The 27870-nt window shown below is 48.6% G+C and overlaps 1 non-coding gene across 1 annotated transcript; it reads right to left on the bottom strand.

Annotated features, from left to right (window-relative positions):
• Nucleotides 1-12951: 12951 nt before the first annotated feature.
• On the bottom strand, nucleotides 12952-13022 carry TRNAL-GAG (transfer RNA leucine (anticodon GAG)). The gene has a single exon. It is a non-coding gene; the product is annotated as a tRNA-Leu (tRNA).
• Nucleotides 13023-27870: the final 14848 nt, after the last annotated feature.

Here is a 27870-nt window from a genome sequence, read left to right as displayed (position 1 = left end):
CATTCTAGCAGGTGCAAGTGGAGGAGTGGGGAATCAAACCAGGTTCTCCCAGAGAAGAGAGCTATGGCTGACCCAAGGACATTCCAGCAGCTGCGAGTGGAGGAGTGGGGAATCAAACCCGGTTCTCCCAGATAAGAGAGCTATGGCTGACCCAAGGACATTCCAGCAGCTGCGAGTGGGGGAATCAAACCCGGTTCTCCCAGATAAGAGAGCTATGGCTGACCCAAGGACATTCCAGCAGCTGCGAGTGGGGGAATCAAACCCGGTTCTCCCAGAGAAGAGAGCTATGGCTGACCCAAGGACATTCCAGCAGCTGTGAGTGGAGGAGTGGGGAATCAAACCCGGTTCTCCCAGATAAGGGAGCTATGGCTGACCCAAGGCCATTCCAGCAGCTGCAAGTGGAGGAGTGGGGAATCACACCCGGTTCTCCCAGATAAGAGAGATATGGCTGACCTAAGGCCATTCCAGCAGCTGCAAGTGGAGGAGTGGGGAATCACACCCGGTTCTCCCAGATAAGAGAGATATGGCTGACCTAAGGCCATTCCAGCAGCTGCAAGTGGAGGAGTGGGGAATCACACCCGGTTCTCCCAGATAAGAGAGCTCTGGCTGACCCAAGGCCATTCCAGCAGCTGCAAGTGGAGGAGTGAAGAATCAAACCCGGTTCTCCCAGATAAGAGTCTGCACACTTAACCACTACACCAAATTGACTCTCACACAACTGCTGTCCAGCCGCTGACAGGTTTCTGGGAGAGTTGATGCCTGGGTGGAATTGGGTTGTCCATCTCCAAATGCAGGGCCTGGAGGTCGCCTGCTGCTGCAAGGAGCTTCGTCTAGAGGATGGAGACAGGAATGCCAGCCTCCAATTGGGAGGGGATGACTAGCTTCCAGAGGGTGGCTGGAGATCTCCCGGGATTATGACTGATCTCTGGGTGATGGAGATCAGTTCACCTGGAGAAAGCGGCCGCTTTGGACCTCTATGGCATTCTGTCTCATTGAAGTCCCTCCCCCAAACCCCACCCTCTTCGGGCTCCGCCTCCAAAATCTCCAGGTATTTCCCAACCGGGAGCTGGCCACCCTAAGGTGAGACTTGGGGATCCGCCCAGAATATCAGCACATCTCCAGACTATGCAGATCAGACCCCCTGGATAAAATATGGATGCTTTGGAGCAGGGGTGTCGAACTCATTTGTTATAAGGGCCGGATCTGACATAAATGAGACCTTGTTGGGCGGGGCCAGGGGTGGCCAAACTGTGGCTCGGGAGCCACATGTGGCTTTTTCACACATATTGTGTGGCTCTTGGAGCCCCCATCACCCTGTCAGCTGGCTTGGAGAAGGCATTTAAAGTTAAAAAGTTGCTTTCTTTCCACCACTCCCTCCCTCCTCCCTCTCCCACCTATTTCCTTCCTTCCTTCCTTCCTTCCTTCCTTCCTTCCTTCCTTCCTTCCTTCCTTCCTTCCTTCCTTCCTTCCTTCCTTCCTTCCTTCCTTCCTTCCTTCCTTCCTTCCTTCCTTCCTTCCTTCCTCCCTCCCTCCCTCCCTCCCTTCCTCCCTCCCTTCCTTCCTCCCTCCCTCCCTTCCTTATTTGGCCCCCCTGATTTGGCCCCCCTAGTGCAAGTTTGACACTCCTGCTCTAGGGCATTGTACCCCACTGAGGTCCCCCCCCTCCCCAAATCCTGCCCTCCAAAAGGTCCACGCCAAAAAAATCTCCTGGAATTCCTCAACCCAGAGCTGGCAACAGGATCCTGAATCCTGGCATGTGCCTCAAATTTAACAATAGTTATTTCCAGTATCATTCATGCTTCCTCAACTGGTCTATCTTTATCACTTTCCTTATGATTCTAATTGGGGAGACAGGGTGTTCAGAAGAAGAAAACACCCTGTAAATTATGGGAACTGGGGCTGGGGTGTGAGTTTTTTCCGGAAGCCCACGCATCTCCCTGGATTAATGCTAAGAAAAACAAAAAGGGGGAACGCGGACAGATGTTGAGATTATCATAAGGAAGGATTTGAGTTGTTGCCGCTGCTATATATTCATTTTGTGGCTGCGTATTAAAAAAAAAATCAATATTTTATCTTTTTTTAAGAAATCAGCAGAATCATTTATGGGGGTCAAACAAGATTAGGAAGGCATCCAATCCGGCGCACATCCACCACCAGGCTGGCATAAAACAAGCGGTAGCGATGGCAACCATCTACCCTCGACTTTTTTTGCGGCAGGAACTCCTTTGCATATTAAGCCACACCCCCTTAATGTAGCCAATCCTCCCTGAATTTTCCGTAGGCCCTGTAAAAAGAGCCCTGTAAGCTCTTGGGGGATTGGCTACATCAGGGGTGTGTGGCCCAGGGGTGGAATTCTAGCAGAAGCCCTTTGCATATCAGGCCACACCTCTCTGATGTAGCCAATCCTCCTGGAGCTTACAGTAGGCCCTGAACTAAGAGCCCTGTAAGCTCTTGGAGGATTGGCTACATCAGGGGTGTGTGGCCCAGGGGTGGAATTCTAGCACAAGCTCTTTGCATATTAGGCCACACCCTCTGATGTAGCCAATCCTCCTGGAGCTTACAGTAGGCCCTGAACTAAGAGCCCTGTAAGCTCTTGGAGGATTGGCTACACTGGGGTGTGTGGCCTAACATGCAAAGGAGGTCCTGCTACAAAAAAAGCCCTGGTGTCTCCCATCCAAGTCAGAACCAAGGCAGACTTTGCTTAGCTACCAAAATCTGACAAGATCAGGCCATCTTGGGCCATCTAGGTCAGGGCAGACAAACAAAAGTGGCTTATCATTGCCTGCCTCTACGTAGCAACCCAGGACTTCCTTGGTAGCCTCCCATCCAAGTAGGAACCAGAGCTCACCCTGCTTAACTTCTGATTTCTCATGGAATGGGACTTGCCTGGGCCATCTCCTCTTTGCCTGGCCCTTAACACAACACTAAGCAACATCTGGGCAGGGTTTGAAGCCACGTGGTGAAGCAGTCCAACTATGGAGGGCCAGGTGTGGTCAGTGCCTGGAGAGAAGATTGCCTGGCAACTTTGTGCCTTGGGTTCCAGGGAAGACAAGTCAGATATGGTGGCCGTGGAATGTGCCATCAAGTTGCAATCCACTTCTGGTGACCCTGCAGGGTTTTCGAGGCAAGAGGCGTTCAGAGGTGGTTTGCCATTGCCTGTCTCTGCCACAGCCCTGGTATTCCTTGGTGGTCTCCCATCCAAGCACTAGCCAGGGTCAACCCTGCACAGCTTCCGTGATCTGATGAGATTGGGCTAGTCTGAGGCCTCCAGATTAGGTCAAGGTGGAGTCTATGTGTATGCAGGGGTGGAATTCTAGCAGGAGCTCCTTTGCATATTAGGCCACACACCCCTAATGTAGCCAATCCTCCAAGAGTTTACAAGGCCAGTTTGGTGTAGTGGTTAAGTGTGTGGACTCTTATCTGGGAGAACTGGGTTTGATTCCCCACTCCTCCACTTGCACCTGCTGGAATGGCCTTGGGTCAGCCATAGCTCTCTTATCTGGGAGAACCGGGTTAGATTCCCCACTCCTCCACTTGCAGCTGCTGGAATGGCCTTGGGTCAGCCATAGCTCTCTTATCTGGGAGAACCGGGTTTGATTCCCCACTCCTCCACTTGCACCTGCTGGAGTGGCCTTGGGTCAGCCAGAGCTCTCTTATCTGGGAGAACCGGGTTTGATTCCCCACTCCTCCACTTGCACCTGCTGGAACGGCCTTAGGTCAGCCAGAGCTCTCTTCTCTGGGAGAACCGTGTTTGATTCCCCACTCCTCCACTTGCACCTGCTGGAATGGCCTTGGGTCAGCCATAGCTCTCTTATCTGGGAGAACCGGGTTTGATTCCCCACTCCTCCACTTACAGCTGCTGGAATGGTCTTGAGTTAGCCACAGCTCTCTTATCTGGGAGAACCGGGTTTGATTCCCCACTCCTCCACTAACAGCTGCTGGAATGGTCTTGAGTTAGCCACAGCTCTCTTATCTGGGAGAACCGGGTTTGATTCCCCACTCCTCCACTTGCACCTGCTGGAATGGCCTTGGGTCAGCCATAGCTCTCTTATCTGGGAGAACCGGGTTTAATTCCCCACTCCTCCACTTGCAGCTGCTGGGATGGCCTTGGGTCAGCCATAGCTCTCTTATCTGGGAGAACCGGGTTTGATTCCCCACTCCTCCACTTGCACCTGCTGGAATGGCCTTGGGTCAGCCATAGCTCTCTTATCTGGGAGAACCGGGTTAGATTCCCCACTCCTCCACTTGCAGCTGCTGGAATGGCCTTGGGTCAGCCAGAGCTCTCTTATCTGGGAGAACCGGGTTTGATTCCCCACTCCTCCACTTGCACCTGCTGGAATGGCCTTAGGTCAGCCAGAGCTCTCTTCTCTGGGAGAACCGGGTTTGATTCCCCACTCCTCCACTTGCAGCTGCTGGGATGGCCTTGGGTCAGCCATAGCTCTCTTATCTGGGAGAACCGGGTTTGATTCCCCACTCCTCCACTTACAGCTGCTGGAATGGTCTTGAGTTAGCCACAGCTCTCTTATCTGGGAGAACCGGGTTTGATTCCCCACTCCTCCACTTACAGCTGCTGGAATGGTCTTGAGTTAGCCACAGCTCTCTTATCTGGGAGAACCGGGTTTGATTCCCCACTCCTCCACTTGCACCTGCTGGAATGGCCTTGGGTCAGCCATAGCTCTCTTATCTGGGAGAACCGGGTTTAATTCCCCACTCCTCCACTTGCAGCTGCTGGGATGGCCTTGGGTCAGCCATAGCTCTCTTATCTGGGAGAACCGGGTTTGATTCCCCACTCCTCCACTTGCACCTGCTGGAATGGCCTTGGGTCAGCCATAGCTCTCTTATCTGGGAGAACCGGGTTAGATTCCCCACTCCTCCACTTGCAGCTGCTGGGATGGCCTTGGGTCAGCCATAGCTCTCTTATCTGGGAGAACCGGGTTTGATTCTCCCACTCCTCCACTTGCAGCTGCTGGAATGGCCTTGGGTCAGCCAGAGCTCTCTTATCTGGGAGAACCGGGTTTGATTCTCCCACTCCTCCACTTGCAGCTGCTGGAATGGCCTTGGGTCAGCCAGAGCTCTCTTATCTGGGAGAACCAGGTTTGATTCCCCACTCCTGCACTTGCAGCTGCTGGAATGGCCTTGGGTCAGCAAGAGCTCTCTTATCTGGGAGAACCGGGTTTGATTCCCCATTCCTCCACTTGCACCTGCTGGAATGGCCTTGGGTCTGCCATAGGTCTCATAGGAATTGTCCTTGAAAGGGCAGCTGATGTAAGAGCTTCATCAGCCCCACCTACCTCACAGGGTATCTGTTGTGGGTGGGTGGGGGGCAGTAAAGGAGATTGTGATCACTCTGAGATTCAGAGTATAGGGCAGGATATAAATCCAATATCATCCAATATCATCATCTCTTCTTTGTAAGCTCTTATTGGATTGGCTACATCAGGGGATGTGACCTAATATGCAAAAGAGCTCCTGCTGGAATTCTACCCGGTCTATATCTATATATTTATATCTATCATCTATATATGCACCAGGATGTACAAAGGCTGGCCATGCATGAGCCATGCCCTCCATTTCTGCAGAGTAGACATCATCAGTAAACTCATGCATAGATCTGGATCCTCCACTCTGCTAGGAAGGACACCTGGGCCTCGTCTGTACCATCTATGCCCATTCCAGGCACATCACTGGAATGCTCACAGTTTGATGACTCAGCACTTGATGACTAGAAGGTAAATGTGGGACTCGATGCTGAAAAGGTTGCATTTCAGGTAACTTCATGAGATGGGGAAATTCAGACCATGATGACAGATCATGGATGGCTCATCATGAGTCACAGAGGGATGCACGTCCCTGTGTGAACCAGTCCAAAGGCTGTTTTCAGAAGTGGTGCTTAAACTTCCTTCCTTCCTTCCTTCCTTCCTTCCTTCCTTCCTTCCTTCCTTCCTTCCTTCCTTCCTTCCTTCCTTCCTTCCTTCCTTCCTTCCTTCCTTCCTTCCTTTTCTATACCAGTTTGGTGTAATGGTTAAGTGCATGGACTCTTATCTGGGAGAACTGGGTTTGATTCCCCACTCCTCCACTTGCACCTGCTGGAATGGCCTTGGGTCAGCCATAGCTCTCATAGGAGTTGTCCTTGTAAGATGTAAGAGCTCCCTCAGCCCCACCTACCTCATAGGGTGTCTGTTGTGGGGCGGGGGGGGGGGAAGGTAAAGGAGATTGTGACTGTTCTGAGATCCTGAGATTCAGAGTATAGAGCAGGATATAAATCCAATATCTTCCTTCCTTCCTTCCTTCCTTCCTTCCTTCCTTCCTTCCTTCCTTCCTTCCTTCCTTCCTTCCTTCCTTCCTTCCTTCCTTCCTTCCTTCCTTGTCTCTCTCTTTCACAATTTGTAATTCAAATTTGCCAATCAATGTTGACTCTACAATAGCACACATGTTTAGGTTTGGAAATCAACCATCTTCTGCTTTCCTATCCCACATGGCTAACAACGTAGCATTAGAACAGCTACCTTTGAGTCCTGTAGCATCTTAGCAGCCAACAAGATTTTCAGTTTCTAAGCTTTCAAAGAGCTTTGACTCTGGACAGCTCAAACAATCTCCCTCCCCCCCCCCCCAAATCTTGCTGGTCTCTGAGAAGCTACTGGACTTGAATCTAGGCAGGGCTTTTTTGGTAGAAAAAGCCCAGCAGGGACTCATTTGCATATTAGGCCACACACCCTGATGTCACCATTGTTTCACACAAGGCTTTTTGGTAGAAAAAGTCCACCAGGAACTCATTTGCATACCAGGCCACACCTCCTGACACCAAGCCAGCCTGAACTGCATTCCTGTGCATTCCTGATTTAAAAAAGCCCTGAATCTAGGTATTCTGTTGTGAGCCAACACAGCTTCCTTTGGAAACTAACCTAGCATTAATGTTAAGTGGAGCCACGGTGGTGTAATGGGAGACTACAGGTCGGAATTTCAAGGCTTCTCTCAATCGGACACTCGCTGGACAATCTTGGGATGGTAATTTTATTTCGGCCAAAACTACCTCACAGGGTTGTTGTGATGATTAAAACTGAGGAAGGGAGAACCATCTATGTTGCCCTGTCCTCCTTGGGATAGATAGATAGATAGATAGATAGATAGATAGATAGATAGATAGATAGATAGATAGATAGATAGATAGACAGACAGACAGACAGACAGACAGACAGACAGACAGACAGACAGACAGACAAGATAGATGATAGATAGATAGACAGACAGACAGACGGACAGACGGATAGAGAGACAGATAGATGGATAGACAGACAGATAGCTGGATAGACAGATGGACGGACAGACAGATAGATAGACAGATGGATGGACAGACAGATAGATAGATGGACAGACAGATGGACGGACAGACAGACAGACAGACAGACAGTTGGTCACCCCTGCTCTATGTTCTGTTGTTGGATCTCCAGAGGAACAGGATGCTGGTTTAATCCAGCAGGGGTTTTCTTATGTTCTCATAAGATTTGCAGGAAGAAGTACATTGATCTATATTCAGTTAAGCTTCCCAAGTATGCTGTTGCCAGTGTGAGAAAAAAAAAGTAATTTATGGCACCTTAAAGTACCATTCAGCATTTCACAGCTCAACCCACAGAGGCACGCTTCAAACACCTCCGTTGTATTTGTGATTATTACTTCAGCACGTTTGCTTCCCAGTGTTCCTCCAAGGAGTTGAGGCTGGCTTCTGTTGGGCTGCTCCTATTAAACCACACAACAGTCTTGTGAGGTAGGTTAAACCAAGTGGCCCAAGGTCACCCAGCCAGCTTTGTGATGGAATGGGCCTCCCAGATGCTAGTCTGACACTCTGAGAATGACACCACCTTGGCTGTGATCATGTTCATAATAGCAGGCAGGGCTCATTTTGTAGCAGAAACTCCTTTGCATGTTAGGCCACCCCCCACCCTGATGTGGCCAATCCTCCACGATCTTACAGGGCTCTTCATACAGAGTCTACTGTAAGCTCCAGAAGGATTGGCTACATCAGGGGTGTGTGGTCTAATATGCAAAGGAGCTTGTGCTAGAATTCCACCCCTGGGCCACACACCCCTGATGTAGCCAATCCTCCCAAGAGTTTACAGGGCTCTTAGTACAGGGTTACTATAAGCTCCAGAAGGATTGGCTACATCAGGGGTGTGTGGCCTAATATGCAAAGGAGTTCCTGCTATAAAAAAAAGCCCTGGATGGCTGACCAACCTCACCCACCTCCTACTGCTGTGTTCCTCTACTTCACCGTAGCATTTGTTTTTGTTCAAAGCCCAATGGTTGGATGTGATCAACCTTTCAAAGAAGCAGTGCAACCATTTAAGAAGGTATTTCCAAGGTGGTATACAAAGGGGAGAAAGTGGTATACAAAGGGGAGAAAGGAACAACTGGAGCTTACAGATGAAGGAAGATTAAAGAGGTCTGGGCTCTTTTGCTTGGAGACATGATGATGGAGGTGTGATGGCACAGAGGTTTACAAGATTATTCATGGGATAGAGAAGGTGAAGAAAGAAGTGCTTTCCTCCCTTTCTCACATTACAAGAACTCTGAAATGAATGAGCATTGGGCTTAGAGCAGATAAAAGGAAGTCCTTCTTCCCCCAAAGAGTCATTGACATGTGGAATTCACTATCACAGGAAGCGGTGGCAGCTACAAGCATAGACAGCTTAAAGAGGGGACTAGATAAACATATGGAGCAGAGGTCCATCAGTGGCTATTAGCTACCAGGTATAGATGGAACGCTCAGACTGGGGCAGTGATGCTCTGTATTCTTGGTGCTTGGGAGGCAATGGTGGAGAGGCTTCTGGAGTTCTGGCCATACTGGTGGACCTCCCAAGGGCACCTGGGTTTTGGCCACGGTGTGACATGGAGTGTTGGAGTGGATGGACTGCTGGCCTGATCCAACATGACTTTTCATATCTACTTATTCCTGGGACAGTGATGCTCTGTATGCTCTTCAAACAGGCGTTCACCAATAACTGAATTTAATGTTTACCGCCAGATTAATAATGTTTACCGCCAGTGTTAATTTAGGAATGTTTTAATTAATTATTGACTATTGACTGGTTTTAATGTGAATTTTAATGTGAATTTAATGTTTTTATTATTGTATTGTTTACTTGAAATGCTGTTAGCCGCCCTGAGCCTGCTTCGGCGGGGGAGGGCGGGATATAAATAAAATTTTACATTACATTACATTACATTACATATTCTTGGTGCTTGAGGGGGCAACAGTGGGAAAGCTTTTGGAGTTCTGGCCCCACTGGTGGACCTCCTGATGGCACCTGGGTTTTGTCCACTGTGTGACATGGAGTGTTGGGATGGATGGGCCACTGGCCTGATCCAACACGGCTTCTCTTATATGACATCTCATGAGTCCCTGCGGAGAGCCCCTTGAGTGTCTCTTTGTTGCTGACAAAAAAAAGGCTCTTTCTCGCCCCATCAAAAACGGCATCCTTGATTCATTCAACCAGAAACGGTTGTTGATTTCCCTTGCTGGTGGCACTCTAGCAAAACCAGTCAATAAAAGGGGCTGGCCGAAAGGCTCAGGACAGACAAAAGGAAATGCCACCTTATTCAGAGAGAGATTAAAGTGTGGGATCCACTGCCAGAGAATGTAGTGATGGCCACAGACATAGACAGCTTGAAAAGGGGATGAGACAGATCTGTCAATGGCTACGAGTCATGGTGACTGAGGGGAACCTCCACATTCAGAGGCAATAAGCCTCTGAATCCCGGAGCCAGAAGGCAGCATCAGGAGAAAGCCTTGGCCTCTATACCCTGTAGTTGGACCTTCTGGCCACTGTGTGAGACAGGATGCTGGACGAGATGGACCACTGGTCTGATCCAGCAGGGCTCTTCCGATGTTCTTATGAAGGCCTCAGCCTCTGTGCCCTGTTGTTGGCCCTCCAGAGGAACTGGTTGGCCACTGTGTGAGACAGGATGCTGGACTAGATGGACCACTGGTCTGATCCAGCAGGGCTCTTCCGATGTTCTTACGAAGGCCTCAGCCTCTGTGCCCTGTTGTTGGCCCTCCAGAGGAACTGGTTGGCCACTGTGTGAGACAGGATGCTGGACGAGATGGACCACTGGTCTGATCCAGCAGGGCTCTTCCGATGTTCTTACGAAGGCCTCAGCCTCTGTGCCCTGTTGTTGGCCCTCCAGAGGAACTGGTTGGCCACTGTGTGAGACAGGATGCTGGACTAGATGGACCACTGGTCTGATCCAGCAGGGCTCTTCCGATGTTCTTATGAAGGCCTCAGCCTCTGTGCCCTGTTGTTGGCCCTCCAGAGGAACTGGTTGGCCACTGTGTGAGACAGGATGCTGGACTAGATGGACCACTGGTCTGATCCAGCAGGGCTCTTCCGATGTTCTTACGTTCTTAAATGCATAGCCTCCATCCTCATGAACCAACAGTCATGCATCAGCCAGGATGCCTGCCATCCACATCTGTGTGTCTATTTCAGGGTATGTAGCATCCTCACAAAAGGCAAATAAGTGGGTTCTAGGTCAAAGCAAGCCTGAATTCTCCCCAGAAGTGACAATGACTCCACTGAGGCTACTGTGGTCACATCATGACAAGACAAAAGCCCCTTTGACAAAGCTGCAGGGGAGAGGCAGAGAGAGGCAAACTTGGCAACGCCACCAGCGGCAGCCACACCAGGCAAGCTGGGCAAAGAGCGGCTCAGTTGCTGGCTGTGCATGCAGGCTCTGAGGGCTGCAAGCAGAGGGAAAACCAGGGGGGGGGGGTGGGAGCCAGCCTGGGGCCCCTAGAGGCGTGGGGGCCTATAGGCCAGTGCCTGCTTGGCTTAATTGTTTATCCAGCCCTGTTGGGGATACTGAATAAAGCAGGGATGTCAAACATGCAGTTCAGGGGCCGAATGAGGCCACCGGAAGGCTCCTATCAGGCCCCCGAGCAACTGGCTGTCATCTGCTTCCTTCTCCCTCTCTCTTGCTTCCTTCTGCATCACAGCTTGCTTTGCAAGGCTTTCTCAATTGCACAGGAGCTACAGAGCAAAACTTCTATTTTCTCCATTGGCTGAGGCTCCTCCCTTGGGGAGAAAGCGTGGAGGAATAGCTTGCTTTGCCAGGCTTTTTCAATTGCAAAGCAGAGCTACTGAGCCAAGCCTCTCTTCCTTCTGTTGGCTGAGGCTCCCCCGTCCCCAGTCCCCTGGGGAAGGAAGGACAGCGCCAGAGCTTCCTTTGCCCAGTTTTCTGAATCCCATGGGAGAAATACAAACAAAGCACCTTTAAGACCAATGAGTGCTAACAGTTTAAGCGTGTTTTTAATAAATATATATATTTGCGTTTGTCTGTGTTCTTTATAAAAAATTATATCTCTGCTACCTAATCTTAAATATGGCCCAGTCTGACATGGCCCGGCCCAACAAGGTCTCATTTATGTCAGATCCGGCCCTCATAACAAATGAGTTTGACACCCTTTGCGTAAAGTTTCTGCGCTTCCAAATCTCTCTCTCTCTCTCTCTCGCCCACAAAAGATCCAACATGAGATGGACTGACTCAGTCATGGAAGCCATGGCCTTGAGCAAGGCTGTCTGCGATAGGACATTTGGAGGACGTTTATTCATTGGGTGTCCATAAGTAAAAAACAACAGCAACCCTTAACACACAAGCAGACAGTGACCTGGCAGATTTTAGTGGCTACATTATTCCAATAGCCTTGGTTTGGGGAACAAGGGCTAAAGCAAGTATCTTCAAACGCAAGACTGCTATAACCCCGGCTGCGTGGCTATCGCCGCCACCAGGCCGTCGTTTAAGCCCCACAACGGCTTCATTCCCCCCATCCCAGCCTTTTATACCTATTAACGTTTGCCATTTGTTTTATGGGTCTGCAATATTCCAGGCTGTGACACCCCTTTAAAATCTGAATAACCTGTTTAGACAAGAGGCCTATTGTAATCCCAATACTCCCGTTGTCGATTGCACTGGCGTTTTGGTCTTATTTTGCTTTTAAATTGCTGTTTTCAAGCCAACTAAGGCTTTACGGGACTCTCTTATCGTTTTTGAATTCGAAGGTTAGCTGTGCATTTACAGGGCCGTGCAAGTGTGGGTTTTTCTTTTACTATATAGTTTATTCAAAGTTTGTCTGTAAACAGCAGAGAGCCAAAATTGCTGTCTCCTGCTTTTATTGTCTCTCCGCTTTCGCCTCACCCATTCCAACCACGGCGCAAAGCGGAAAAGTCAACTGTACTTTAATCCAAAATTTGAAAGCCTTGCAAAAGGTGAATTTGCAAATACGGGGGTTTTTTTTTCCACTAGGAGCAGCAGAATTTTCAGGGAAGAATTCAAGAGGAGTGGATCGGGCTGCTGTTGCTAATTCTTTTAATATTGGATCTATTCATAATGAAGTAACGGTGGCGTTGATGGTATTGATCCTGTAACACGTAGTTTACCAAGAAATAAAACAACAATCAGGACAAAGCGGAAAGGTAAAGTCTTTAAGAAGCATCTGTTTAAATTGGAGAACGTTATCTCTCGGAACTGAACATATATGAACATATGAAGCTGCCTTATACTGAATCAGACCCTTGGTCCATCAAAGTCAGTATTGTCTTCTCAGACCGGCAGTGGCTCTCCAGGGTCTCAAGCTGAGGTTTTTCACACCTATTTGCCTGGACCCTTTTTTGGAGATGCCGGGGATTGAACCTGGGACCTTCTGCTTCCCAAGCAGATGCTCTGCCCCTGAGCCACCGTCCCACCCCTTTTTAAAGATTAGTCATCCCAATTTATAGTTCATGTTTTGCCTTGCAAGTAATTTAAAACACTGTTAGGTGAACATATGAACATATGAAGCTGCCTTATACTGAATCAGACCGTTGGTCCATCAAAGTCAGTATTGTCTACTCAGACTGGCAGCGGCTCTCCAGGGTCTCAAGGTGAGGTTTTTCACACCTTTTTGCCTGGATCCTTTTTTGGAGATGCCAGGGATTGAACCTGGGACCTTCTGCTTCTCAAGCAGATGCTCTACCACTGAGCCACTGTCCTTCCCCTAAACTGAGCATGTCTGGATTCAGTAGGTGCTACGAGTTCACGTTCTTGGGTGTTAAGTGCCAGTAAATTGCTTCCAACTTATAGCAACCCTATGAACTAATGTCCTCCATAATGTCTTACTGTTACCAGCCTCGTTCAGGACCTCCAACCCAGGGGCTGCAGCTTCCTTGACTGAGTAAAAGTTTAGGGTTGCCAAGTCCAATTCAAGAAATATCTGGGGACTTTGGGGGTTGAGCCAGTAGACATTAGGGATGGAGCCAGTAGCAAGATTGTGACAAGCATAATTGAACTCCAAAGGGAGTTCTGCCCATCACAATTAAAGGGACTGCACACCTTTTAAATGCCTTCCTTCCATTGGAAATAATGGATAGGGGCACCTTCTTTTGGGGCTCATAGAATTGGACCCCCTGGTCCAACCTTTTTGAAACTTGGAGGGTGTTTTGAAGAGAGGTACCAGATGCTATGTCACACATTTGGTGCCTCTATCTCAAAACGCAGCTCACCCAGGGCCCCAGATACCCACAGATCAATTCACCATTATACCCTATGGGAATTTGTCTCCATAGGGAATAATGGATTGCCCAGCACACATTTCCCCCCCCCCCCCACTTTTTGATGACTTGAAGCAGGGGGAGGGCCTCCAAACCGGGGGATCCCCTGCCCTCACCAGGGGATTGGTAACCCTTGTTGTTCAATCGCTTAGTCAAGTCTGACTCTTTGCGACCCCATGGACAAAGTCACTCCAGGCCTTCCTGTCTTCCACCATCCTCCAAAGTCTGCTCAAATTCAATTGTGAATTGGAGAATGGCAGCTCAGTGGAGAGTCTCTGAGTAAAAATAAAAAGAGTAAGAAATAACAGTGATATTATTGTGGGGGTCTGCTATAGATCACCAAGTCAAGCAGAGGACTTGGATGAGATGCTTCTACACCAGGAGAAGGGATACAGTGATTATGGGAGATTTCAATAACCCGGACATCTGTTGGAAGTCCAACTCTGCTAAAAATGAAGAGTCAAATAGATTCCTGACTTGTCTTGCTGACAACTTCCTTTTCCAGAAAGTGAAGAAGGAAACAAGGGGATCTGCTCTCTTGGATTTGATTCTCACCAACAAGGAAGAATTGATTGAAGAAGTGGAAATAGCGGGCACCCTGGGCAGTAGTGACCATGTGATTTTGGAATTTACAGTCCTAGGGAAGGGAAAAGCTATACGTAGCCAGACTTATAGGTTGGACTTCAGAAAGGCAAACTTTGATAAACTTAGAACAATACTGGGTAAAATCCTATGCTCAGAAGTACTTAGGAGAAAGGGGGTTCAGGAGGGGTGGAAGTTCCTTAAAAGCGAAATACTGAAAGCGCAATCACAGATGATTCCTATGAGAAGAAAAAAGGAAAAAGCCTAAAGAAGCCGAAGTGGCTCCATGGACAGCTCTCTAAAGACTTGAGAAATAAAAAAGACTCCTTTAGGAATTGGAAGGAGGGCCTTATAACCAAGGATGAATATAAACAAATCACCAGTGCTTGTAGAGAGAAAGCTAGGAAAGCTAAACCTCAAGCTTAGGCTGCCCAAAGATGCTCAAAACAACAAAAAAGAATTCTTTTCTTATGTTCAGAGTAAGAAAAAGAGCAAGGACATGGTAGGCCCATTGCGAGGGCAAGAAAGTGAAACTGTAATAGGTAATGAAGAGAGGGCAGAACTGCTCAATTCCTACTTTTCCTCAGTCTTCTCTTCTGAGGGGAATGGTGCTCAACATGGCAAAAACAGAACATATAAGGAGGGTATGACGTTCCAACCTAGGATCAGCGTAGGGGTAGTACATAACACCTAGTTTCTTTAAATGAAACAAAGTGCTCAGGGCCAGATGAATTGCATCCAAGGGTTCTAAAAGAGCTTGCGGATGTAATTTCTGAGCCTCTGGCTATTATTTTTGAAAATTCTTGGAGAACAGGAGAGGTGCCGGAAGATTGGAGACAGGCGAATGTTGTCCCCATCTTCAAGAAGGGGGAAAAGGAGGATCCAGGTAACTACTGAACCGTAAGCTTGACGTCTATACCTGAAAAAGTTTTAGAACAAATCATCAAACAGTTGGTCCTGGAACATTTAGAAAGAATGAATGTAATTACTAAGAGCCAGCATGGTTTTCTCAAGAACAAGTCATGTCAGACTAACCTGATCTCTTTTTTTGAGAAAATGACTACCTTGCTGAATCAGGGGAATGCTGTAGACATCGTTTATCTTGATTTCAGTAAGGCTTTTGATAAGGTTCTGCATACTATCCTTGTTGACAAGTTGGTAAAATGTGGTTTGGATCCTGTTACCGTTAGGTGGATCTGTAACTGGTTGACAGATCGCACCCAAAGAGTGCTTGTGAATGGTTCCTCATCTTCTTGGAGAGGAGTGACAAGTGAAGTGCCTCAGGAATCTGTCCTGGGACCCGTTTTGTTCAACATCTTTATCAATGATTTAGATGAAGGAATAGAGGAAATGCTTATTAAATTTGCAAATGATACTAAATTGGGAGGGGTTGCAAACACAGAAGAAGACAGAAACAGGATACAGGATGACCTTGACAGGCTGGGAAACTGGGCTAAAACCAATAAAATGAATTTTAACAGGGATAAATGTAAAGTTCTGCATTTAGGTAGGAAAAATCCAATACATGGTTATAGGATGGGGGGGACTTGTCTTAGCAGTAGTATGTACGAAAAAGATCTAGGGGTCTTAGTGGATCATACGCTAAACATGAGTCAACAGTGTGATGCGGTGGCTAAAAAGGCAAATGCAATTTTGGGCTGTATCAACAGAAGTCTAGTGTCCAGATCATGTGATGTGATGGTATTGCTTTACTCTGCTCTGGTAAGACCTCATCTGGAGTATTGTGTTCAGTTTTGGGCACCACAATTTAAGAAGGATATAGACAAGCTGGAATGGGTCCAGAGGAAGGCGACAAAGATGGTGAGGGGTCTGGAGACCAAGTCCTATGAGGAAAGGTTGAAGGAGCTGAGGATGTTTAGTCTGGAGAGGAGGCGGCTGAGAGGTGATATGATCACCATCTTCAAGTACTTGAAGGGCTGTCATATAGAGGATGGGATGGGATTGTTTTCTGTGGCCCTGGAAGGTAGGACCAGAACCAATGGGTTGAAATTAAATCAAAAGAGTTTCCGGCTCAACATTAGGAAGAACTTCCTGACCGTTAGAGCAATTCCTCAGCGGAACAGGCTTCCTCGGGAGGAGGTGGGCTCTCCTTCCTTGGAGGTTTTTAAACAGAGGCTAGATGGCCATCTGACAGCAATGAAGATCCTGTGAATTTAGGGGGAAGTGTTTGTGAGTTTCCTGCATTATACAGAGGATTGGACTAGATGACCCTAGAGGTCCCTTCCCACTCTATGATTCTATGAAATTCGTGTTTGTTACATCAATAACGTTGTCCGGCCATCTCGTCTTTTGCCACCCCCTTCTTCTTTTGCCATCTGTCTTTCCCAGCATCAGGGTCTTCTCCAGTGAGTGCTCCCTTCTCATTTGGTGGCCAAAGTATTTGAGCTTCAGCTTCAGCATCTGACCTTCCAGGGAACAGTCAGGGTTGATTTCCCTTAGGACTGACTGAATTGATCTTCTTGCAGTCCAAGGGACTCTCAAGATTCTTCTCCAGACCACATCTCAAAACCATCTATTCTTCTGCATTCAGCCTTCCTTATGGTCCAGCTCTCACTGCCATACATTACTACTGGGAATACCATCACTTTGACTATATAGACTTTTGTTGGCAGGGTGATGTCTCTACTTTTTATTATACTGCCCAGGTTCGCCATAGCTAGGTGTGAAAGAAACAAAAAATGGCCCATATGCACCTGCCCCCTTCCAGAACAGTGGTGCAACCCCCCCCCCCCCCCGCCCAGTTTACACTCTGCCTAATAAATCCAAACTTAACAGACTAGCATTCATTACATGATCGACCTCTCCTTGTTAACCGAACTAGACAATGATGCGTCGGGAAAATTGGACAATCGTCAATTTAACAGGAAAACTATTTTTTGCTCGGGAAGATCTCCCACTTCAGTTCACCGCAAATGACTGCGGCTGTCACAGTGGGTCACTCGCAGATCTAGGCTATATATCCCCCCTCAAACGCAGGGAATATTTCTGCAAGCCGAGGGGGGAAGCAAAAACCAGAAAAAGAAGAACTCGGCCACCTGTGTATTTGTTAGCAAATTGTCACGCCAGAGCCACCAACAGGCAATCAGTAATGCAGCAACAAGAGAGGCAAGCACACCGGTATAATTAGATGCTTCCAACGGCTTTGCTCTCCCTCCCCTTTTGTAGAGACACTGCCTCTGTGACAGGAGAAGGTATTTGGAACGACTAATGTGGCAGCCTCGGAGACCTTTTTGTTCCAGGGCACGGGGAGTTCAAGCCAGGAAGTTGTTGTTCGGATTAGCGCTTAACAGGAGTCCGTGTTTTGCATGGTGACATTCGCTCTGAGAAAAGAACGAAGGGTGGCTGGCGGTGTCGCTGGGGGGAGAGGAAACACGAAGAGTCCACGGATCATTTTTAAAAAGTTCTTCCATTCATCAAGGAACAAGTCGCAGCATCTGCCGCGGTCAAAGGTGCCGCGGTGCTCCGGCTGAGCCCGCAGAGGTGTCTTCGGCTGATTGGGTTGATGCCCTTAGCAAGCGGTGCCATGCAGGCAATGGGATGCTGGAGCCACCAGCCGCTGCTCGAGATGCTAAGCAGCGCTCGTTCCGATCCCTGCAAATGGCAAGCATCGACTTCCGTTGTTACCCGACGTTATTCTGCCATCAGTGGACTGTGCCCAGATCCTTTCGGATTATTCTTATTTTACATTTTATTTTATTGATTTCTTTTAGTGGATTCATAGTCCGCCCTCCCTCATAATGGGCTCAGGGCGGATCACAAGCAGAATAAAACAATCAAACAGTAAAATCCAACAGTAAAATCATAAAACAATCAAACAGTCAGATGATACAACATGAACGGTACAGCGCATATTAGAGGTGATAGTACAGATATCCTAGATGTCATGGATGCTGTAGCTGTAGACCCGCTATCTAGCAGTCTGAGTAGGAAGATCTGCTAGATGATGTCAGCAGTATTCCGCCTGCCTCAGCCAAGGGCCTGGCGGAATAGCTCCGTTTTGTTCTAAGGTTTTAACTCTAATTTTATACTGGTATGATGTTTTATAATGTTAAAGAGATTTACAAAATTTTCTATTACTATTAGGTCGTCTTTCAGATTATTTAATTATGTTTTGTGATTATGATTATTGGTTTTCTCTCTTGTCAGTCTATTTTGGTTTTAAATTATTTGTAATTTGTTTTCTATTTACTGTCATGTTCTATCTTGAGCTCAAGACCATTGGTCAAAGTAGCTAACAAATAAAAGGAGAAAGGACTTCCATTGGTGTTTTTTTTAAAGTTTATTAAGAACATAAGAGAAGCCACGTTGGATCAGGCCAATGGCCCATCCAGTCCAACACTCTGCGTCACATAGGGGCCAAAAAACCCCAGGTGCCATCAGGAGGTCCATCAGTGGGGCCAGGACACTAGAAGGCCTCCCACTGTTGCTCCCCCAAGCACCAAGAAGACAGAGCATCACTGCGCCCCAGACATAAGGAAACAAGAGAAGCCATGTTGTATCAGGCCAATGGCCCATCCAGTCCAACATTCTGTGTCACACAGTGGCCAAAAAACACAGGTGCCATCAGGAGGTCCATCAGTGGGGCCAGGACACTAGAAGGCCTCCCACTGTCCCCCCCCCCCAAAAAAGCACCAAGAAGACAGCGCATCACTGCGCCCCAGACATAAGGAAACAAGAGAAGCCATGTTGGATCAGGCCAATGGCCCATCCAGTCCAACACTCTGTGTCACATAAGAACATAAGAGAAGCCATGTTGGATCAGGCCAATGGCCCATCCAGTCCAACACTCTGTGTCACATAAGAACATAAGAGAAGCCATGTTGGATCAGGCCAGTGGCCCATCCAGTCCAACACTCTGTGTCACACAGTGGCCAAGAAACCCAGGTGCCATCAGGAGGTCCACCAGTGGGGCCAGGACACGAAGCCCTCACTCTGTGGACATCTGCCTGGGCAGAATTCAGGGATTTTGCAGGGCTGTGCATGGATGGTCCAAATGCAGGGCCATCAGAAAGGGGTTTGGAGCCCTTGACAACCTGTGGATTGGGTCCCCCCTGCACCCCACCGCATTCAGTACAGAGAAAAAAATGAGAACAAACTTTTAACTTTATTTGTTTTGTGTACAAAAAAAGACAACGTAAAAAATGAATCCAGAGATTAACTCGGGACATCACACACAGTTACCCTCTCCTCCATTTTGATCTTACAATGACCCTGCAAGATAAGTAGGGTCAGGGGTGGAATTCTAGCAGGCACCCCTTTGCATATTAGGCCACACACCCCTGATATAGCCAATCCTCTAAAAGCTTACAAGGCTCTTCTTTGTAAGCTCTTGGAGGACTGGCTAGATCAGGAGTGTGTGGCCTAATATGCAAAGGAGCTCCTGCTAGAATTCCACCCCTGAGTAGGGTTACCAGCTCTGGATTGGGAAATACCTGGAAACTCAGAGGGTGGAGCCTGGGGAAGGCAAAGTTAGGGGAGGGAGGAACCTCAGAAGGGGATAATGCCATGCAGTTCACCCTCCAAAGCAGCCATTTTCTCCAGATGAACTGATTTTGGTCATCTGGAGATCAATTGTCATAAGAAGGTAAGAACATCAGAAGAGCCCTGCTGGATCAGAGCAGTGGTCCATCAGCTCCAGCATCCTGTCTCACACAGTGGCCAGACTGTTCCTCTGGAGGGCCAACAACAGGGCAGAGATGCTGAGGCCTTCCCCTAATAAGAACCTAAAGGAGCCTTGGTGAATTTGACTAGTAGTCCATCAAGTCCAGCATCTGTCTCACACAGTGGCCAACCTGTTCCTCTGGAGGGCCAATGACAGGGCAGAGAGGCTGAAGCCTTCCCCTAATATCCAGAGCCCTGCTGGATCACACCAGTGGTCCATGTAGTCATAAGAACATAAGAAAAGCTATGCTGGATCAGGCCAATGGCCCATCCAGTCCAACACTCTGTGTCACATAGCGGCCAAAAATACCAGGTGCCATCAAGAGGTCTATCAGTGGAGCTAGGACACTAGAAGCCCTCCCACTGTGCCCCATCCCAAGCACCAAGAATACAGAGCATCACTGCCCCAGACAGAGTGTTCCAACAATACACTCCAATAATACAATACAATACAATAATAGCCACTGACGGACCTCTGCTTCATACGCTTATCCAATCCCCTCTTGAAGCTGGCTATGCTGGCAGCCACCACCACCTCCTGTGGCAGTGAATTCCATGTGTTAATCTCCATTTGAGTGAAGAAAGACTTCCTTTTATCAGTTCTAACCGACTGCTCAGCAATATCGTTTGAATGGCCACGAGCTCTCATATTGTGAGAAAGGGTGAAAAGTACTTCTTTCTCTACCTTCTTCCCCCTTAAAGCCGTTTATTCCTCTGGCCATCGCAACCTCCTCCAGCAGCGAATTCCACTTTTAATAGTGGGAGATCTCCAGGTGCCAGCTGGAGGCTGGCAACCCTATAAGTGAAGCGGAGCAAGACAGAAGAATTAGCCCTAGGCTGCCTGTGGAAGTCCCCTTTCTCCTTTGAGTGAGAAGAAAGCGGAATTTCTGGAAGCCAGTGAAACCAGAAACGCCTTCTCATCGCCTCTATGCTCAAGCTGTGAATGGCAAATGTTTCTGTAGCCCCTTTATGAGCACTTCCCCCTCCCCTTTTCAGACATATGCATGGTACACTCTACCACCCACACACACACCAGGGCTTCCCGTAGCAGTTAAAAAGCGCCAGCAACGACAACCCTGCAATGCGTCTACGGAGTTAAAGGATAAATAATTCAGGAGGAGAGGCAAACGAAAGGCCCAGGCAAGGGAAGATAGGGACCCCCCGGATGCTTAATAGAACTTTCCGTCTAATTGCTGAGATGTAATTGTCTGGTACATATTACCCATAAGAGGGCAGCAGCCCTGACAGAATTATAAAACTCGAGATGTCAGCCTTGGAGCTCAGCTGCTACTTCTAAATGGCTTCTGGGTTTTACTGTGCTTACCGTAGATAGCTCAGTTTTATTGGCCACGTACTGTAAGCATCTTCTGCAAGACGGAGGTTAAAAAAAAAGAAGAAGAGGGGAGCGATACAAGTCTGTAGGCTAAGGGGAGAAGGGAAAAAAATAGGGTTGCCAAGTCCAATTCAAGAAATATCTGGGGACTTTGGGGGTGGAGCCAGGAGACATTAGGGGTGGGGCCAAGATCAAGGCTGTGACAAGCATAATTGAACTCCAAAGGGAGTTCTGGCCATCACATTTAAAGGGACGGCACACCTTTTCAATTCCTTCCTTCCATAGGAAATAATGAAGGATAGGGGCACCTTCTTTTGGGGCTCATAGAATTGGACCCCCTAGTCCAATATTTTTGAAACTTGGGGGGTATTTTGGGGAGAGGCACTAGATGCTATACTGAAAATTTGGTGCCTCTATCCCAACAAACAGCCTCCCCAGAGCCCCAGATACCTGCAGATCAATTCTCCATTATTTTCTATGGGAATAAATCTCCATAGGGAATAACAGAGTTCCCAGCAGACATTTCCCTCCCCTCCCCCCGCTTTCTGATGACCCTGAAGCGGGGGGAGGGCCTCCAAACCGGGGGATCCCCTGCCCCCACCTGGGGATTGGCAACCCTAGAAAAAAATCCCATTCATTTTGGAAACACAAGTCTGAAGGCGTGAGAGGAAGCCAGAGGGACGCCCTGCTGTATCAAGGGGGGAAATCCGGAAATAGGGCTGCGGGAAGGGTAGAGCTCGGAAAGGGATGCTCCCCCCCTCCCCAACTCTACTTCTCACACGTTTATCTGGGTTCTCGAGGCACGGAATGAAGCAGAGGTGATGGGCCATTGCCTTCCTCTGTAAAGCCTCCCTTGGTGGTCACCCTTCCAAGTAATGACCCTGCTTGGCTTCCGAAATCTGATGAGATAGTAGGGTTGCCAATCCCCAGGTAGGGGCAGGGGACCCTCCAGTTTGGAGGCCCTCCCCTCACTTCAGGGTTATCAGAAAGCTGGGGGGGAGGAATGTCTGCCGGGCACGCCATTATACCCTGTGGGCACTGATTCACAGAATCATAGAGTTGGAAGGGACCTCCAGAGTCATCTAGTCCAACCGCCTGCGCAAGGCAGGAAACTCACAAACGCCTCCCCGTAAATTCACAGGAGCTTCATTGTGGTCAGATGGCCGTCTAGCCTCTGTTTAAAAACCTCCAAGGAAGGAGAGCCCACCACCTGCTCCACCGAGGAAGCGCTCTAGTGGTCAGGAAGTTCTTCCTAATGTTCAGCCGGAAACTCTTTTAATTTAATTTCAACCCATTGATTCTGGTCCTACCTTCTGGGGCCACAGAAAACCATTCCACACAATCCTCTCTATGACAGCCCTTCAAGTACTTGAAGATGGTGGTCATATCACCTCTCAGCTGCCTCCTCTCCAGGCTAAACATGCCCAGCTCCTTCAACCTTTCCTCACAGGACTTGGTCTCCAGACCTCTGACCATCTTCGTTGCCCTCCTCTGGACCCGTTCCAGCTTGTCTATATCCTTCTTAAATTGTGGTGCCCAAAAGTGAACACAATACTCCAGATGAGGTCTTACCAGAGCAGAGTAAAGCGATACCATCACATCACGTGATCTGAATTCCCATAAAGTATAACAGAGAATGGATCCATTGGGCTCTGGGGGGTTGTTTTTTGAGGTAGAGGCACCAAATTTTTAGGATAGCATCCACTGCTTCTCTTCAAAAGACCCTCCAAGTTTCAAAAAGATTGGACCAGGGGATCCAATTCTACAAGCCCCAAAAGATTTCCAAATGGGGGGAAGGCATTTAAAAGGTGTGCAGCCCATTTAAATGTGCTGGCCAGAACAATGATGACATCATGGGTGTGTCCTAATATGCAAATGAGTTCTTGCAGAACCTTTTCTACTCCAAAAGCCCTGTGCGAAAGAATGGTGACATCAAGGGCTGTGGTCTAATATGCAGATTTTCAGCCCTGGCCCCTGCCTGGTGGAATGAGCTCCCCCTGGCGATCCGAGCCCTGCGGGATCTGCTACGGTTCTGCGGGATCTGTAAAACAGAGCTCTTTCGCCAGGCTTTCAGCTGAGGCAGTGGACGTCACTTGTTACCGGCCTCCCCCCTTTATTCCATCCCAGTGCTATATAGGCTTCCCAACCCTCCCGCTCTGGCGGGGGACCCCAGGATTTCCACCCTCTTCCCCCGCTCCCCCCAAAAAATGGAAGCGGGGGGAGGGGGGAAACGGTGGGCACCCCATCCCGGAGCAGGCAACGCCACCGTGCCGCTCCGCTACCGTCCCCTCCCCCTCCCCGCCCACCGCAGCTACTCCTCCGAGATGGGACCAGGCTGAGCCCATCTCGGAGGAGCAGCCAAAGGCAAAACCAGAGAAGGGGAGGGCGGAGGCAGGCCAGGAGCATGGCGAGTCGCAAATCCGGGCCCTTCTAGGACCCGGACTCGCGGCTCGCCACACTCCTGGCCCGCCTCCACCCCCCCTCCGATTCCACCCCAGAGGCGGAGCGGGCGACGCCACCGTGCCGCTGCCACCCCCCCCCCCCAGCAGCTGCTCCTCCGAGATGGGCCCAGCCTGAGCCCATCTCGGAGGAGCAGCCACAACGAGCCGAGAAGAGGCACCAGCAGCGCAGCGACGTTGCCCGCTCCGAGACGGGGCAGCTCGCCACGCTCCCCGGCGCCGTTTCCCCCCCTCCCCCTAGCTCCACCCCAGTGTCTCCTGGCTCCACCCCCAAAGTCCCCAGATATTTTTTAAATGGGACTTGGCAACCCTAGAGCTATATGACCTGCTGGACCTGGACAGTAGGCCATGTCTGTGGGGCAGAATTTGCCATTTTAGTCTATTGTCATTCTGTAGTTTTAGATGTTATATATTTAAATTGGTCTATTTATTATTATTATTATTATTATTATTATTATTATTATTATTATTATTATTATTATTATTATTATTATTATTATTATTTAATCAGTCCCTTTATCCTGGCTAGCGCTAGGCTCAGGACAATGTACAACAGTAAAAAATACATATATTAAAAATCAATTACATTAAAAAATTAAAAACACTGATGGCGCCTTTAAAGTGCTCTTATTTATTTATTGGATCACATCAGGGGTGAGGGATCCCCCCAAAAGGGGGTGGAGAGGAAAAAGTGCCAGCACAGCAACCGTCGCTGCCTTATGCAAAGGCTTGGCGGAACAGGAGGTGGCGGCGGCTATAAGCATAGCCAGTTTCAAGAGGGGGTTAGATAAAAATATGGAGCAGAGGCCCATCAGTGGTTATTAGCCACAGTGTGTGTGTGTATATATATATATTTGGCCACTGTATGACACAGAGTGTTGGACTGGATGGGCTGTTGGCCTGATCCAACATGGCTTCTCTTATGTTCTTATCTCTGCCTTACCAGCCCTGCAAAACTGTACGAGATCCCGCGGGGCCCTGATGTCTTCTGACAGAGCATTCCACCAAGTTGGGGTCAGGACTTCGAAGAAGAAGATGATATTGGATTTATATCCTGCCCTCTACTCCGAAGAGTCTCAGAGCAGCTCACAATCTCCTTTACCATTCTGTGAGGTGGGTGGGGCTGGAGAGGGATCTCACAGCAGCTGCCCTTTCAAGGACAACCTCTGCCAGAGCTATGGCTGACCCAAGGCCATTCCAGCAGCTGCAAGTGGAGGAGTGGGGAATCAAACCCGGTTCTCCCAGAGAAGAGAGCTCTGGCTGACCCAAGGCCATTCCAGCAGCTGCAAGTGGAGGAGTGGGGAATCAAACCCGGTTCTCCCAGATAAGAGAGCTCTGGCTGACCCAAGGCCATTCCAGCAGCTGCAAATGGAGGAGTGGGGAAACAAACCCGGTTCTCCTAGATGAGAGTTCGCACACTTAACCACTACACCAAACTGGCCCTTGTTGAAGACAGCTGGACCTCTTTCAGGCCGGGGATCACCAGCAGATTTCAACTACTGGAGCACAATTGTTTTTATTGTTGATTGTTTTTATGACGTAACCCACCCTAAGCCTGTCCCACGAGAAGGGCGGGCTAAAAATTGAATAAAATAAATAAATAAGTAAAGCTGGGTTTTTCTGGGGGGCGTGTGCGTGAACCTGCAGAAGGGTCATGTGCTACGTTTAGCGCAAGGCAGCTTAACATGTTCATGGGGCATCCACAGTTGCTAGAGTTATGTAACAAACGCACACTTAACTGCTGGGGCAGACGGTAGCAGTCGTTGCCAAAATAACATACCGCGAGGTGGGGAAAGGAAAGAAAAATCACAGGCCGGTATAGCGACATTTGTGCCATATTAGTTTCCATTAACCGCTGCAAAAATTGCTTCTAAGGATACTGTTTGTCGAGAGGAAAAATATTGGTGTCAATAAACATTGCAGCGGCTGTCAGTAATATAATTTTTTTCTCGCTTGGCAAAGCTGAATCTACCTGGGTTCTTTTTTTTTCCTTCCCCCTTCCAGATTTACTGGTAATACTTTCAATGTGGAGGCACCACAAACCATAAATTCACTAATGGCTATAAAGTGCTTCAAGACGGAGGGCCACCGAAATGCAAAGTTTTATTGTTCTTCGCTGCCTGATCTCGCAGTGAGTTTCCTGGGCACACAGCACACCTGCAATCAGCAAGTGAGGGGTCACATCCAGAATAGACAACACATTATTCACATTAGCCACAGTTTTCCTTTCTTACCTACAAAAAGTTGCCAACTTCCAGGTGGTGGATGACTTTCCTTTGTTGGAAATAATGAAGGATAGGGGCACCTTCTTTTGGGACTCACAGAACTGGACCCCCTGGTCCAATCTTTTTGAGACTTGGGGGGTGTCTTGAGGAGAGGCACTAAAGCTATGCTAAGAACATAAGAGAAGCCATGTTGGATCAGGCCAGTGGCCCATCCAGTCCAACACTCTGTGTCACATAAGAACTTAAGAGAAGCCATGTTGGATCAGGCCAGTGGTCCATCCAGTCCAACACTCTCTGTCACATAAGAACTTAAGAGAAGCCATGTTGGATCAGGCCGGTGGTCCATCCAGTCCAACACTCTGTGTCACATAAGAACTTAAGAGAAGCCACGTTGGATCAGGCCAGTGGCCCATCCAGTCCAACACTCTGTGCCACATAAGAACTTAAGAGAAGCCACGTTGGATCAGGCCAATGGCCCATCCAGTCCAACACTCTGAGTCACATAAGAACTTAAGAGAAGCCACGTTGGATTAGGCCAGTGGTCCATCCAGTCCAACACTCTGAGTCACATAAGAACTTAAGAGAAGCCATGTTGGATCAGGCCAGTGGCCCATCCAACACTCTGTGTCACATAAGAACTTAAGAGAAGCCACGTTGGATCAGGCCAATGGCCCATCCAGTCCAACACTGTGTGTCACATAAGAACTTAAGAGAAGCCATGTTGGATCAGGCCAATGGCTCATCCAGTCCAACACTCTGTGTCACATAAGAACATAAGAGAAGCACTGTTGGATCAGGCCAGTGGCCCATCCAGTCCAACACTCTGTGTCACACAGTGGCCAAAAAAACCAAGTGCCATCAGGAGGTCCACCAGTGGGGGGAGAAGCCCTCCCACTGTGTCTCCCCAAGCACCAAGGATACAGAGCACCACTGCCCCAGACAGAGATTTCCAACAATACACTGTGGCTAATAGCCACTGATGGACCTCTTCTCCATATGCTTATAGCCGCCACTACCTCCTGTGGCAGTGAATTCCACATGTTAATCACACTTTGGGTGAAGAAGGACTTCCTTTTATCAGTTCTAACTTGACTTGCTCAGCAATTTCATTGAATGTCCACGAGTTCTCATACTGTGAGAAAGGAAGAAAAGTACTTCTTTCTCTACCTTCTCCATCCCATGCATAATCTTGTAAACCTCTATCATGTCACCCCGCAATCGACGTTTCTCCAAGCTAAAGAGCCCGAAGCGTTTTAAGCTTTCTTCATAGGAATTATGTTCCAACCCTTTAATCACTCTAGTTGCCCTTTTCTGCCCTTTTTCCAGCGCTATAATATCTTTTTTTGAGGTGCAGGGACCAGAATTGTACACAGTACTCCAAATGATGCCACACCATCGATTTATACAGGGGCATTATGATACTGGCTGATTTGTTTTGAATTTGGTGCCTCTACCTCAAAAAACACGCCCCCCCCCCCCGAGCCCCAGATACCCATGGATTGATTCTCCATTATACCCTATGGGGAACCAGTCACCATAGGGTATACTGGAGTGCTCAGGAGACATTCAAACCCACACACACATATACACCCCTCCCTGTTTTCTGATAACCTTGAAGTGGGGGGAGGGCCTCTGAACCAGGGGATCCTCTGCCCCCAACTGGGGATTGACAACCCCATCTTCATCTGTTCAAACTGGAGAACCAGTTTGGTGTAGTGGTTAAGTGTGCGGACTCTTATCTGGGAGAACCGGGTTTGATTCCCCACTCCTCCACTTGCACCTGCTGAAATGGCCTTGGGTCAGCCATAGCTCTGGCAGAGGTTGTCCTTCAAAGGGCAGCTGCTGCGAGAGCCCTCTCAGCCCCACCCACCACACAGGGTGTCTGTTGTGGGGGGAGAAGACATGGGAGATTGGAAGCCGCTCTGAGTCTCTGATTCAGGGAGAAGGGCGGGGTGTAAATCTGCAGTCTTTGTCTTCTTCTTCAGGCCTCATTCTGGAGCTTTTGAGAG

Source organism: Heteronotia binoei, chromosome 3 (assembly GCF_032191835.1).
Source record: "Heteronotia binoei isolate CCM8104 ecotype False Entrance Well chromosome 3, APGP_CSIRO_Hbin_v1, whole genome shotgun sequence".
Lineage (NCBI taxonomy): Eukaryota > Metazoa > Chordata > Lepidosauria > Squamata > Gekkonidae > Heteronotia > Heteronotia binoei.
The sequence above is the reverse complement of the archived record's forward strand: the minus strand, read 5'-3'. Positions and strand labels throughout refer to the sequence as shown.